This window comes from Acomys minous, assembly GCF_964271855.1.
Source record: "Acomys minous genome assembly, chromosome: 11".
Lineage (NCBI taxonomy): Eukaryota > Metazoa > Chordata > Mammalia > Rodentia > Muridae > Acomys > Acomys minous.
Genome location: NC_140492.1, coordinates 64,643,590 through 64,658,142, shown reverse-complemented (window position 1 = coordinate 64,658,142; position 14,553 = coordinate 64,643,590).

Here is a 14,553-nt window from a genome sequence, read left to right as displayed (position 1 = left end):
ATGCTGCACACCTCATCTTGATAGTGACAACAGTCCTGTAAAAGGTATGAAAGAAGCTGGCTTTGCTAGCCCAAGACTCCAGTCCTGTTAATGCCTGTCTACTGCTCTGAAGAGGCCCAGGGTAAGGTCTTTGGACTGGATGCAGATGCCCTTTCATTTCACTTTATCTCTTGAGTCGCCAGAGCTGATGGCTCAGGCAACTGATCAGGATCAAAAGAAAAAAGAGGAAAGGGAGCCCAGAGTTTCTTTTCTAGGGACTGGCTGCACTGCAGCTGAGGAGGAGAACTTAAACTGACCTCAATTTTCCTATATCTGAGACTGTAAAAGCAGCTTCTGGCCAGAAACGGTAGGGAGAGGGGTCATAAAAGAAGGCTCTTTGATCTGTAGCTAGGCCTCTTTGTGGAGCTCTCCAGTAAGCGCATGTAAACTTAGGCTTAGGCTTAGTAGCTGGAGAAGACTGATGGCCCTGAGTCTTAACTCATTTGTGAATCTACAGGGAAATAAGAAGCAAAAGAGAGACAGAAAATAATCACTTACAAACACACACATTCAAGAGAAAAGGTGGATGAAATTAGACATCTCGACTTCAACTGAAGTCAAGTTTCTCAATTTCAACACCGTTTATTGTTGGTGGCTGTACTTATACTTCTGAGAAAATGGAATTACCTCATAGTAAAAAGAGGACAATTAATCACAAAAACAGATGAATTCTAAAATACAACAGGTCACATGTTTTAAAGCTAAACATTTATCTATGTATCTATAACGTAAGTTCATAGTGAGTTCAGAATGACAAAGGTTGACAGGGACTAAGGTTAATAGGGTCTGAAACTTATAATAATATATGACTTATCAGTTAGGATGGACCTAACTATACATTATCCAGCTATCTCTTAGTCCATAATGAGTTCAGGACAATAATTTTATCTGTCTTTTATTCTAAGAAACAGAGTAAACTCAGATATCTCTAGGTAGCTTCACACCAACTTGGCATTATGGGAAGTTTAAACCAACTAGTGTATATTTATGGTGAAATACTAGAATTCATGGTGCCATCTGGAGTGAAGGCTTATCTGAAGCCCCAAATCTTCTACAAGGCTATCCTGAGTGAGGCATTTGGAGGTCCACAAAGGTATTTATTGTAGCCATAAACCCTCTAAAATTGTTTTAGAAGATCTAAAACAATTTAACTTTTTAAACTATTTGAATCAAGATAAGAGTTCCATAATCAGGGATTAATTCATCAGAAAAATAAACAGTACATGCTCAAACAAGATCCTGTAGGGAGTTTGCTCAATCAGAGCTGGTCAATACCCAGAAAGCAACAGTTCACACCAATGCCAGATGATTTTTATTTTTATTTTTTGGTTTTTTGAGACAACATTTCTCTATGCAACCTTGGCTGTCCTTAAAGTCACAGTGATTCACCTACCTCTGCCTCCCAGGGTGTTGGGATTAAAGGCATGAACCACCATGCCAGGCTCTAATGTCAGATCTTAGAGAGATGCAGCAATGTACAATTGAGAGGGTAGTCAGAGGTTGGTAGCAATTCTGGGGTGCAGCACAGTACAGATCTTGCAAAATACCAGATCCCTTCCAGAGATCTTTCATGCCTAATGAACTTCCCCCAAATCAATGGCTCCTGACAGGGTGTCAGATGCTGGAAGCAGTTCTGGGGTGCACCACAGTACAGACCTTGTAAATACTGGATCATCTCCTAGACAGCCCACATGCCTAGTGAGCTCGCTTAACAGGGGGGCTCTTGGCACAGTCCCTCACTGGGGAGACTGGGAGAGAATTGCGAGTCTCAGGTCTCCATATGCTGCCCCAGGGAAGTAGATTCAAAGACAGAAGATATAAGCCAAAGGCATCACTGCTACAGTATTTACACCTACCGACCCTTTTTAGTTTCCCTGCTTAAATTCCATGGTGTGTGTGTAGGCTTTTTGTAACTTACCAGGAAAGTAGGTCAGAGGGGAGGACATCCTATTGGGACTCTAGGTATGAGAAGCATGGGAGAATGGGGAAATAGAAGGATCCAGAGGGTCCCAGAAACCTACAAGAAGAACATTATGACATGTAGATCTGGGTCCAGGGGTCCTGCTCAAACTGTGGTACCAGCCAAGGACAATATAGGCAGTAAACTTCGAACCCCTACCCAGATCTAGCCGAAAGACAGGACATTCTCCACCATTGAGTGGAGAGTGGGGACTGACTTTCATGTGAACTCTGGTGCCCCATTTTTGACCATGTCCCTTTGATGGGGAGGCCTGATGGCACTCAGAGGAAGGATAGCAGGTTACCAAGAAGAGACTTGATACCCTATGAGCATATACAGGGGGAGGAGGTCCCCCTCAGTCGCAGACATATGGGAGGGGAGTAGGGGGAAAGCGGGAGGGAGGGAGGGAGAAATGGGAGGATACAAGGGATGGTCTAACAATTGAGATATACTATGAATAAATTAATAAAATATGTTAAAAAATTCCATGGTGTGGATATTTCACTAGAGTGCAGTAAGGGAGATACATGGTTAATGACTCCCATTATAGAAACTAGTTTGGGGTTCTATTTTGAATTTTACCACAATTTTTTTTGTTTCATCTCCATAAATAAAACTTACCTCAGTGCACCTTAGCCTCTGGTAAGCAAGCAAGCAAATATAGAATTAAACAAAAATCAATGCCTTGAGAACATCTCTGTAGTCTCCTTCAATCTCCAAGCCAGCTACTAGTCATGTTATAAGTAAGGCCTGAAATCTTCCTGTGTTCTGCTTAGCAATCGGTGATCACAAAGTGTCAAATAAAATTCAATATTTATATGTCATGAGCAAGGCTTGTGGCCGTGATGTGGGTGGTAAGACTGTGAGCAGGTACTCTCACTATTCATGACTCTTACAGGCACTGCCAAGCATAAAGGAGAACTAAGGTTTGACGTTTATCTAAGTCATTAGCAGCTGCTTCTCTTAGTTAAGACATTTTCCTGTAGCCTCAGTTTATTCATCTATAAAATGAAGGGGCTGGCCAAGATGATATCCAAAGTCCCCTTTACGTTTTGGTGATAATACAAGGTAGAATCCTATACTGTACAGTGGCCCTATAACTTTACTCTATGGAGTAAGACTTTGGTTGGATGTTTGCTCTAATTAATTACTCAAGAAGGGATCATGGATTTGAGATGGGGAGATGGTGGGCACACAGGAAGAGTTGGGGAGATGGAAGTACAATGCACTTTCATTGAAAACTGGAATAAAGATATGAGCAATGGCCTCCAATGTGATTATTGTAATAGGCAGTAAGCTAATATTAATTCGAGGAAATATTACATATAATGGGGTCTTTAATGAAGTCATAAGGAGACAACAGCTGGGAAGATGAAAGAGGGTCTCAACTTTTATGTCCAGGAGATGGGAAAAATGAGGCTGTAGTGGCAGGAGTTTTCTTAAGGGAAGGTAGAACTTACACTCTGCTTTTACAACACACATGAGGCAGTATATAAAATACAATAGTCGCTTCCACATTCCATGAGTAATCTACTCCTGAGGGCAAACTGGCTGAAACTACTTGACTGATTTAGTCAAGGAATAAAGTGGCTTGCTTCATAGTTTCATCAGAACTCTTTGTGGCATTAGAATGAAAACCCACACAGCGTTATTTCCAGGCACTAGCTCCTTCTGCTCAGTGGTCAGCGTGGAGAATGCATCTGAATGCTGGCCGAGGAGCTCAGTGAGTCAGAAGTGTGGGCAGGTAGAAGGGGAAGTGGAAGCCTGCGTCAGAGCAGTGTTGGTTTTGGGTAGGCTCTGGTTTCCTTGGGCAAACTTCCACCTCCCTGACTCACGGGATTGACTATGCTCTCTGCTGATCCTGTTTCCCTGTAGCTCTTTTAGACTGAATAAGAAAGATACTGACTAAATGGCCCCTGGTTTCCTTATCTGTAAAATAGTGATATATTTCAAAGTAGATCATTTAGCTAGAAAAAAAAAACCTAAAAAACAAAATAAATGAGAACATCTATATAATCCAGTTGAATATGGCTAAAATGAGAAATTTTAAGAAATGAGATAGACCAGGCATGGCGTGCATGCCTATAGTCCCAACACTTGGAAGATGGGAAATAAACCAGGAGAAGTTCAAGGGTAATCACAGAAACAGTGTGAGTTTAAGACCAGACTACACTACATATGATCTGTCTCAGAGCAACAAAAGTAGGTAAGTGAGGTAAGTGAGATGGCCCAGTGGGTAAAGGCCCTTGTTGACAAGCTTACTGACCCAAGTTCAACCCATAGGACCTACATGGGAAGAAAGGTATTCACTCTAGCAAGTTGTCTTCTGGGTTAGAGGGCATACACATGCCATGATACACACTCCCTACACACACACACACACACACACACACACACACACACACACACACACTAAAGTACACAGAGCATAGGCCTTTCACTCACTCAAGGCATTGGTAGAGAACTTTATTTGACCGGTTTTTTTTTTTCAATTGCTTGTTTCAAACCTCAGTTATACAGGGTTATTATCGACAATGATCAACTTTACTCAATGACTGTCAACAGTTTCACTCCTCGTATTACCAATGAATACAGTTTAAGACAATTGGAAGTATATACTGTACTTAAGTCGAGTTTCTAGAATTCCAGTCTGTTGGTACAGTCTATCAGTGTGCCCTCCATTTTGAAAGTGAAGTATATGCCAAGCAAATGGTTTGAATACGGGCTCACCGCAGAAGGGTCTCTTTGGAATTCTCACACTCCACTTGTCTTGTCTGATTATAATGACTATCTAAAGAGATCCTGAGCATGCCTGGAAATTTTGTATCCCTAAAATCCCTCACTCACTGGTTAGTCTCTAGTCCATAGCACAATACCCAGAAAGTGGAGTTCACCAGGTCATGTACGTGATGTGTATGTCCTGAAACCTAGCATTCAACAGGCCTACTTGCAAATTCCTATTTCCTTGGTGTTTAGATTCTTAAGCAAACCACATCAGTCTGTGGGCTTCTATAATTACACAATCACTTTTTTTGGGCAAAGTTGGGCACTTGCACGATCAAGCCAAATGAAAGATCTCTGCTCCTAAAGTGATCATAGATGCATGTTACAAACTCCGTCCTTCTGAATAATTACCACTCCAAATGAACTGTTGTCTTTGTTTTATGTTTACTGAATTCGGTGTCAGAATTGAGTCAATCACAAGTTTCTTTACAAAATGCTGTACATAGTGATTTTCTAGGTGCAGTAATCATGCCCTTATTTGTACTCTTAAGTCGTTTGTAGAAACACATTTTACATTATTTGTTTGTATATGTGTATGCACATATATTTGTTCTCTCATTGTATGTATTTGCTCTTCTAGTTCCATGTAAACCATTTAATTTTTTTCTTATTAATATAGTATACAAAGTGTCTAATCTGTGCTGGGAATGCTTTCTGGTTATTGACATGTTTTTTCTTTTTCCTTCTCCTCCTCTCCTCTCCCCTTCCTTTCCCTCTCCTCCCCTTCCCTCTCCCCTCCCCCTCTCTCCCCTCCCCCCCTCTCCCCTTCTCTTCCAGAGGTGGAGAAAGAGAGGGACAGAGAGATTGACTGAGAATGTTCTTCTGATTGTGAGCACTCCAAGATCTACAGTTTGAGCTTGTAGCCTGAGAAATCGAATGACCAATGGGTCTAGTCCAGGCCTTGTGGTCAGAAAAGGAGGAGAACAGTTATCATAGCTGCTAGCTCAGTCCCTCAAGCTGTAGACTTGTTGATGGCAGCAATGAAGCCTATACCCCAGTCCACAACTGGTCACAAAGAATCCATTCACACTCTGGAGTTTATTTGTCATACTTGGAGGGGCTGTGGGCTACACTGTCATTCCATTCAGGCTTTTAGTGGACCAGATGAGGTCCTTACAATCACAGCGGACAATCTGCTTTACTCAGTTCACCAATCCAAGTGCTAATTTTATCCATATCCATTTCATAGAATCCCCATCCCTCACCAGTGATTTATTAGTAATTAACCAGCCACACTGTGGCCTCGCCAGACAGGCATGTGAAATTAGGCACGGCAAGGTGGAGAAAAGGTTTCAAAAAGTTTTCTACAGAATTAATATTCTCCGCAAAAAATTTTTTTAAGATATCATAAACCATACATGGGTTTGAGATAAGTGGATTAGCATATATTAGTGGGAGTCACACTTGTTGGTAAGGACAAAGGAACAAAGATAGAAATCATGGGTGGTTGTGGTCCCTGAAACGGTCTACCACTCTGAGTATAGCATAGGGTGTGAAAAGGGAGAAGTTAAATGCCAGCCACACCACTTCCCCCTTTCCATCTTGTTCCCACCTCTCTCTCTCTCCCTTTCTAGTTTATGGCTGAACAAAAACAAGCAAATAAATTAAAACAAAAGAACAAACAAAACAAAACAAAACCCTCAAAAGCATTGCAGCCAGGCATGGTGATGCACGCCTTTAATCCCAGCACTCAGGGAAGCAGAGGAAGGTGGATCTCTGTGAGTTCGAGGCCAGCCTAGTCTACAAAGCGAGGCCAGGGCAGCCAAGGCTATACAGAGAAACTGTACTGACAAACCAAAAATGACCAACAAAAACTAAAACAAAACACCTCAAGAAAAGCAAACCAAACCAACCAAACAACAACAACAACAAAAAAAACCAAAAAAACCAAAACATTGCTAGCTGTACACTATGGGAAAACTGAGATGGGGTTGTGGGGAGTAGAATTTGGTCATGTTCCAACGAGGCCTACGGTTGTCCTTGGTGGGCAGCAGTAAATACTTTTTGGAAAAATAACTGTTGAAAGGTGAAAAGCAGAGACAGAACCAAAGAGAACAAGATGTAGCCAGTGAAGGGACCAAGAGGATGAGCTATAACTTGTGCCCTATAGAATAGTATCAGTGACATCAGGAGGATTAAAAATTAATTTTCAGATCCAAAGAGCTAAGAGAGACATTTATATAACAAACCAGTCTCCCAATTCTGGAAAGCACCAAGAGCCAGAATATTGGTGCAGGATAATATAGGGAGAAGAGCAAGGAGGAAAGAAGAGAAGATAAGCCAAGACTCTTTTCTCCAATATAGATACTTCTAGACTTTTGAGGTCATTCCAGACAAGTCTCCTTTATGTTAGCTGAAATATCTAAAGTAAAAGATGCAGCTGATATTTTACTGAGCATCATAGCTTACCAACAAAGCACAAGGTAGACAGAGCATCCTTGGCTTAGTTCTGTGATTTTGTGGCTGGCTGGGTACCAGCACTGCGATGTTGCTGGCCAGCCTTGGCAAAGAGTGCATCACGGCCTTGTGCTAGCTTAGGAAAAGACCAGTTCAAAATATGGAGTGCAGTTTCCACACCACTGTAAGGTCAGCGTGATCAGTCACATGATGACATCTTGACTATTCTATAATTGATTAGGAGTGATTTTTATTAGCTTCCTAAACTTGGTTGTGGGATGTCAGTCAGTTTAAAGCTTCCCCTTTGAGGGCAAAGAAGAGTTAAGTTTTTCATTAGCAGGAAGGAGTGAAAGGATGCTTATGGGTCTGTCTGATATAGGCACTTCTTTTTTTTCTTGTTTATCTGTTTATTGTAGTGTCAAGAATTGAACCCAGGACCTTGGATAATGTGTCACTGGGTTACATTTTCAGGCCTTGTCTGGTATCTAAATTCTTCAGAGGCACTCAATGATAAGATCACATCAGTTCTAGCTAGAACTGAGACTCTTCTATTAATATGAGATGAGCAAAATCTTGTCCTTCAGGGTCATAATCCCCTACTGTCCAAATACTTGTTGTACATTGGACTTGTCAGAGAACACATTGCTCCTAAATTTTACACTTTGTCCTTTTACTTATAGACCTTAGACAATAACGTCACTTGTCTCCCTGATATCATTCAGTTCTGTCCTGTCAATAAAACAGCTAGTCATCCACTGTCACAAGCAGAAACTTTCTCAGCATGCTTGAAATTCCCAAGTGCTTAGGCAAGGTTAGATGATCTAAGACTCCTTCAGCTAAGCTGACAGCATTGCATTGTGAAGTGGATGTGATAAGTGTACAACCACCCAGTCTAGTAGTGTGTCTCTTGACAGTTTCAGGGTTTCTTTGCCCACCATGAATTAAATATAGCCAAAGCATTCACCATTTGACTGACCTTTGCGGTCCCTCAGAAAACAAAACCTCAAGGGGAAATAGGCACCTCAGGCTTTCGTTAGCTTCAGAAGAGGAGTCTGTGAAACCTTCTCCTGCTTCCCTGTCCCACACCCTCCATCTGCTGCCAACGTTAACTCCAGCAGCTCTTGTTTCTTTCTCCAAGATGGATCCCAGTGACCAGGACCCATGTGCCTGAAGCCAGCACAAAACCTGACTATATTACTTTAAACATGCATCTCTTTTCTGTGTCAGAGCTGGCCATACACTTTTTCAAAGCTACTTGTTTGACTGCATTGTCCTTCCCCGCACACTCAGAAGGAAGGCTTGCCTCAAATGAAGGTCCAAAAGGAAGCATCATGGACGTGCCATGTTGTCCACCCTTTTATGTTTTACTGCTGGCTTGTGCCTTTGATTCTATCACATTTCTTTGTGAGCTTGAGTGTGTGCGTGCGTGCGTGCGTGCGTGCGTGCGTGCGTGCGTGTGTGTGTGTGTGTGTATGTGTTGGAGGCATGTTTCATGCATGTGAGGCTGTCCAAGCAGCCTGAAAGAAATTAAACTATTCTAAAGAGACACTCCAGGATAACATACTCGTGGAAAAAAAATAAATGAGAATTTGCTCAGAAAGCCCCACGTTGGGAGAAGGAAAGGGTGGAAACTGGATAGAGATTTTATAGCCCTAACAGCTTGCTGAGTCACCTTATCGGGTGAGACAGAAGGCCCCACAAACAGAGGTCAATGGTGGCCAGGACCACAAGTTAGCCAGGACTGCTTAGATGTGCATGCCCTCAGCCTTCTATATAAACTTGCACTTTACTTCAGGACCCGAAAGATCAATTAAAAAGGACTCATGGGTCTCTTTGTTCCTCTTCTCAAAGTGATCATACTGAATAAGTTTCCCTGTTTTGCTTTCTACTATTGATTTGTCTGTTTTAATTGACTTCTTGAGTATAGGCAAATAAACTTGGCTACATGGGCTATAAACTACTGTGAAGCCCCAGTTTAGTAGCGTACATGCTGTGTGTGTGCGCGCTCACACACACGTAAGATGACAGCATTTTAGGAGTCAGTTCTTTCCTACTGCTCTTTTTCTGGGATTGAGTCTCTGCCCACAATTTGACAGGCACTCTCCTCTCTTCTTCTGCCATCTGACCTCAAGCCTAGTGAGATTACAAATGCGCATCCTGCATCTAGCCTGTTCACATGGATTCTGCAGCTCAGGCTCAGGCCATCACACTTGCCCATCAAGTAACTTTACCTACTGAAGCCACTTGCAAGTAGTTTTGAAAGGACCATAGGAGAGAAAAAAACCAATTGTCCTACAGTTACACTTTTTGTTACCTATGTCGTCCAAGTGTTATCTTGTGGATGGAGTTGGGTCAAGTACAGATACACGTACACACTATCATCATGTATGTCCAATTGAAGTAGTGTAACTGTCCATGCGAGAGGCAAGATATTCTAAAGAGCGGCACTTTTGTGCCTATGTTTGGCTATCAGACTATTGAAAACTTGGTTTCAAGGAATTGCGACTTCCCAGGCATCTCATGCTGGGGAGATAAAAGGCTGACGTACTGGGGCAAGCAGGCTACAGTAGAAATTACGGTGCAGAAATCAATTACACATAGTGCTAACAAGTCTTTGACAGCCTTAGAGGAGAAACTGAAGCCAGTACAATGAGAGAAGGCAATGGCAGGCAGACAGGACCGCATCTTGGCAAGGACGGCATAACATTGTACATACATAATGCTCTTTATTTAAATACTAGTCTCATGTCAGGGCCTCAGAGGTGGACTTGGAGGGTCACTGGAGTCTTTGCCCTTCATACCAATGTGGTCATACTGAGGAAAGTCCCGTTCTCTGCGTTTCAGCATCACTTGTCTCTTTAATTGGCCCGTTGCAGGTGAGTAGCCAAGCCTGCTTGTTTGATGCCTAGAGCCCAGACTTTGATCCTAACAACTTTGATCACAGTTGAAGCAAGTAAATTATAATAGCTATACTTTGATGGTTACTTATTATATTTTTATACTATACAGAACATTATTAAATACTAATTATTTTCCATTACGCATTACTTCATGAAACAGTTCCTGATTCTTTTGTGTGTGGGGGGGGGGTTCAAGACAGGGTTTCTCTGTGTAGCCTTGGCTGACTGGGGCTCGCTTTGTAGACCAGGCTGGCCTTGAACTCACAGAGATCTGCCTGTGTCTGCATCCTGAGTGTTGGGATTACAGGTGTGTGCCACCACGCACAGCTCATGATTCTTATTTTATTGACAAGCAGGCCCCATGGGACATAGTAACTTGCCGAAGACCTAACATTATTAATTGGAATGGTCTGAACTCAAATCTCTGTGAGTACAGTCAAACCTATACACCAATGATTCATTTTGCCATTAGTGATAACCAGCATAGGTTTTCTCTTTTCACAACAGCATTTGATTTTATTGTGTACATATTTCTGCCAAATACTATGCATTGAAAAAAAAAAAAAAAAAAAAAAAAAAAAAAAAAAAAAAAAAGAAGAAACAGCCGGGCGTGGTGGCGCACGCCTTTAATCCCAGCACTCGGGAGGCAGAGGCAGGCGGATCGTTGTGAGTTCGAGGCCAGCCTGGTCTACAAAGTGAGTCCAGGACGGCCAAGGCTACACAGAGAAACCCTGTCTCGTAAAACCAAAAAAAAAAAAAAAAAAAAAAAAAAAGAAAAAAAGAAGAAGAAGATTACTCATGAAATGTGATGTGAACTGTTTATCCTAAGGACTCATAGCATTATTTTCATGAATATAGGAACGTCTTCTGACTCTGAGGAAACATGATTCAACAGAGAAACATCTGGCTATGCTCAAGTGAAAACGCAGGGCTGCCTCCACCTGCAGACCGAAAGGCCAACTGCAGTCTTTCCAGTTTCCCAAGCACATCTGTTCACAGAGTGACAGCCAATGTGGTGACAGACTGTGGGTATCAGCAGATGTCTGTAAAGCCTCAGCTAGGATGTGCGTCAACACTGAGTGATGAGACACACTGAAAGCAGTGAATGCCTGAAGTGATTGTCTTAGAGAGGAGGTAGGCCATGTGGTCTGGGGCTGTAAAGACGATGAGGATGTAAAAGGGGCTGCATGTTTCACGAAAGAAAATCTAATATCGCTTCACCTGTCAAATGAGGAACACACGGGATTATATAAAACTTAATACATATCTTCTGAGAGCTTACCATGTGTCAGTCAGAGCTTTTAGTGTGTGGGTTGCAGCGGAAAACAAAACACAGATGTCTATCTTCATGCATCTTTGACTAGATAATGAGCTTGAAAATATTTTATAAATTCTACTCAGTCATTCCCATAATGATGTTATGCTTCATGTCTACAATAAATTGAGACATTCCCTATTTCTCACTGATGTACTGGCTCTAGGCAGAGTGTTAGAAATGAAGGTAGTTGTTCCCGCCTTTCATCTCAGCATTTAAGCAGATCTCTGGGATCTCTGTAAGTTCAAGGCCAGCCTCAGGGCTTTAGGATAGCCTGGATTATGTAGAGATACCTTGCTTCAAAAATACATACATACATACATACATACATACATACAGTCAGTCAGTCAGTCAGTCAGTCAATTAGTCAGTCAGTCAGTTAAAGCTGATGTCAGTTACCTGGATGGAGCACCTTGATTTCTCTCAGTCCCTTGCCCACTGCACTTGGTCACCACAAGGTACACTTTTCAAGGGTTGAGACAAACTCTTTAATAAAAGTATGCATTCCTGAGATCCACTTCCAATTTCCTGAACCCAGGTCTCTGGGTGTAGTGCTTGCTGGTCTGTATTTATAGCCACTGGCCCTGGAGATTCCACTGTTCACTCAAGCTGAAGAACCACACCGCCCTAGAGTATGCAGTTAGCAGGAGAAATCAATTGTGAAAGGTCCCAGGGCAAGAAGCTAGCAGCTGAAGCCAGGACTCTCCTATACTGGACATGCGTTTCTGGAATTGGTTTGCTCCCTCAGATCAGCCGAGCATGAACATTCAAGATTTTAGGGCTCAAGGAAAGATTCACTTGTGACTCACCGGAACTGCATGGTTTGCTGCCTTACACAACAGGCAACCCCATCCTATTGAGCTGTTAAACAGAATAAGCCAAATTAAGTAAATAGCATAAAGTAAGTGGAACAAATGGCAGCTGTAGTACATTTAGAAACTAATGGAAATTACCACTCATATAGGCCCTCTGTATGACAAAATACTATATTCTGTTGTTTTAAAATTCAGCCTTGCATTTACATTTATGTGTCATAAAATGGAGTGAAATGAATTAAATTAGAAATAATAATGTTTAGCCATGAGTTTAATATTCTAACATATCCTTCTCTTTCCCTTTTCTTTTTTATTAAAAATGAATGTTCTTCATACAACATATTCTGGTTATGGTTGACTCTCTCTCAACTATTCCCACATCTTCCCCACCTTCCCACCCACCTACATTCTCATCCTTTCTTGATCGCTTTCATTAGAAAACAATCACCTAAAAGGGGAAAAAACAAAACAAAACAATAAAATGAAATAAAAAGCAAACCTGAATAGGACAAAAAAAAAAACTGAATTGTGTTTCTTGTGTTTGTTCTTGTTTGTTTGTTTTGCTTTGTTTTCCATTTTTCTTTCCATTTCTTTTGTCTTTCTCTTTTTACTTATTACTTTTTAATTTTCAGATAGAGTCTCGAGTATCCCACATCTAACTCATTACTGTAGCCAAGGCTAACCTTGCATTTCAGATCTTGCTTCTGTCTCTTCAGTGCGGCAATTACGGACTGGTGTGTGTCACCGCGGGCAGTTTGTGTGGCTCTGGGGATTGACCCAGAGTTTTGTTGTATTGGACAAGCGTTCTACTGTCTGAGCAATATCTGCTGAGCTGTGTTAACATGTTCTTGAAGGCCTCTCCTAACAACTCTTGTTTAAGCTTGCTAGTCTTTTACTTTAATTTCTATGCCAAAGGCATTCAATGAGAAATCAGGAAGTCTAGTCTTGAGCTATTATCTCAATATTTAGGTATCTTGATAACTGATTCTGCTTAGACGGTCTGTTTGGAATCATTCTCCATTCTTCCTTCACTTTCTTTCTCCCAGTCTCACTTTCTGTTGCATTATAACTATGCAAAATACAGTTTACCATCCTGACTCAGAATTTTATTTTAACATACAGAAGCCTGTCTGATGAAACTAAAATGTTTCTAAAGCCTTAAAAAAAAAAACCCTAATAGCTACATATTAAAACCATCAAGGCTGCCCACTCAGGTTCAGGTGCCACACCAGATATTCTTACCATGCCAGGATGCTTCAAAAATAAAAAAATAAAAACAAAAACAAAAATAAAAACAAAACAAAACAAAACAAAACAAAAAATTAGAGATTGGTCTCCTGTTCTTTTTTCATTAGACATACTTTCTAACATTAATCCATGAGATAATATAAGGAATTATTGTTAATGTTGATTTTTACCACTATAGTTATCAATTGATATTCTTTTTGACCTTTTAATCTGAATTATAGAGGGCAAAACATTATAAATGGCCTTTCATGTGTGTGGGTGTCCTGCCCTGATATGTCTGTGTGCCATGTGCTTTTCTGGTGTCCACAGAGGACAGAAGTGGGCGTTAGATCACTTGGGACGGGAATACAGAAAGTTAGGAGTTTCTGTGTAAATGCTGGACATTGAACCCCATTCTCTGGAGAATCGGCAAGTGCTCTTACCCTCAGAGCCATCTCTCTAGTTTCCTGAAAACTCATTTTAAAACAATTATTTACTCTTAATTACACTCTATATGATAATGTACTTTTTTTTTTTTTAAAGAAAACAAGTTTTTTCTTTTTAGCCCTGGTGGGTCTGGAACTCATAAAGATCTATCTGCTTTTGGCTCCTAAGTGTTAAGGTTAAAGGTGTGCACCACCACACCCAGCCCTGACAGTGCTTTTTTTTTTTTTCTCACCAAAACAATAAATACAAAGCAAGCTATAGATATGTTATTGGTCCCATTAATTTGGGGGCAAAAAGAGCCCCATATATCTTCAGGATTTGTATAAATCAATGTTCATCCCTTAATACTTCAAAGAGTAGGCTAACAATGTTGCTCAAGTGGAGAAGAAACATGCCTAAGAAAGGAAGAAGAGAAGCTGTAAATAGCTTTGGGTGTTGTTGTTGATATTTACTTTCCATTCTGGAAACCAAAGCATCAAAACAGACAAATTTAAAGCATTCCTGAAGAGCTGTTGGAAATGACTCAGTAACTGACCATCACATAGATGGTGTTTAGTGGTCAAATCTGAGTGAGTGGCATGGTCACTATACCCAACATTCACCATATTTCTGTGATGAGAACACTGAAAAAACTCTCCTTTCCAGCTATTTTAAAATACATATTATCGT